The sequence below is a fragment of the Mastomys coucha genome, unplaced genomic scaffold (genome assembly GCF_008632895.1).
Source record: "Mastomys coucha isolate ucsf_1 unplaced genomic scaffold, UCSF_Mcou_1 pScaffold1, whole genome shotgun sequence".
NCBI lineage: Eukaryota > Metazoa > Chordata > Mammalia > Rodentia > Muridae > Mastomys > Mastomys coucha.
This window is the reverse complement of record NW_022196891.1, coordinates 69,105,788-69,107,567: the sequence shown is the minus strand read 5'-3', so window position 1 is coordinate 69,107,567 and position 1,780 is coordinate 69,105,788.

Sequence of the window (1,780 nt, the reverse complement as noted above, 5' to 3'; positions counted from 1 at the left end):
CACTCAATAATAAATGACTCCTTTGGTATTTTACTCTGAGCCAGTAATTTCTCTGTAAGTACTTAGGTCTGGTGAGAGTCTCCTTCCTCATAAAAGTTTCCTGTCACTGTGGAAGAATCATGTCAGAAGAAAAAGGCCACTCTCGTGGACACACACACACACACACACACACACACACACACACACATGCCTATTTTATTCTATTTTATTTTATTTTATTTTATTTTGTATATGGGTGTTTTGTCTGAATGTATGTCTAAGAACCACATTTTTGTCTGGTGTCAGAGAAGAGTAAAAATGGTGTCAGAGTCAATGAAAGTAGAGATACAGATGGTTGTTTGCTGGGAATGGAACCTGAGTCCTCTGAAAAAGTACCAGCCAGTTAACCCCTTAACCATCTCTCCAGCCCCTTCAGGAGCACAATTCTCCATGAAGAGTGGTAATTTGCTTCCCTCTAGTGACTTAACTGCCTTCAAAGCCTTATACAATACCATCAGCTTGGAGGTCAGTAGTTCAACATCAATTTTAAGGAAGCATAAATACTCAGATCATAACTTTCTGAAGTCTGTATATCTATATAAAACATGTAACCATAGTTTCTGATTCTATATTAATACTTCCACTCAAAATACATTTCTTATAAAGGTATTTTTATGATAAAAATTTATCACATAAGTTGTGCTTAAATTTCATTCTTTGGGTAACCTTGGCAAACTTATATGTCACAAAATTGTAAGCTTTATTAATTTAATTCTTATGGAATATGAGATTTTGACTTGTAAATCCTTCACAGATATCAAAAGATTCAGAATGGCTTAAGTTTTAAATTCTGAGAGAGATGACAACAGTTGATAGGACATCAGTGTTTCACATTCTTCACATGAATGAAAAAAAAAAAAAAAGAGATAAATTTGCAGCTGTGTTTTTAACGCCACCAGAGAGCTATAGATACAACAGTACACCATGACCTGTAATTCCATGAGCCAACAACCACCAGCCTTCACCCACTGTATTGGGTGTGGAGAGAAAAGCCTGAGTCTAAGCATAGGCTGAACATTGAGCTGGGGGAGGAGGTGGGTAGGGGAGGGGGCGTATATAAGAATAACTGAAGCTGTAGAGTGTAGAGAGAAAGCTAGACATACAAAATGGAATACAACACAGATTTTTTTTTCTCAATAGGACACGTGGGTGGGAGCCAGAGTGAGAAGTAGGAATGATGAGTTAGAAGAGTGGTGTGGGTCTGAACAGAGCACACTAGACCAAAACAGTTCCACATGTAAGAGGTTTATTTCGGAGAGACAGGGACAAGGTGGTGGAAAGAGAAGAGGGGAAGAGGTAGAGAGAGATGGGGGGTTATGTATGGGTGATGACATAACACAGGTAAAGGTGGGAGGTGAGCCAAGTGAATTCTGGGAATATGGTGGCTGTTGCCTTGGCAACAGGTCTGTGGGTCCTGCCTATGTGAGTCACGGATTTCAGAGATCCTAATGTCAACATACCTCACTTCTTGTTATTATAAATAGAAAGAAAGAAAAAGGGACTGGGAAGCTGATGGTGAAAAGGCAAGGATGTTGTCATGTCTCTTAAGCTGCTTCTTGCTGTCCAGGGGCATTGCCAATTTTGGGTTGTAACTGGTTTTCAACATCGGGATCTATTTGGTACACATTCTCGTCAGGTTCCTCTTTGGACAGCAGCTCTTCTGTGGGCAGTGGCTGGTCATTCTGTTACAGGAGCTGATTAATAGTTTGGTTAGAAATTTTTTGTATTTGTCATTGAAGGA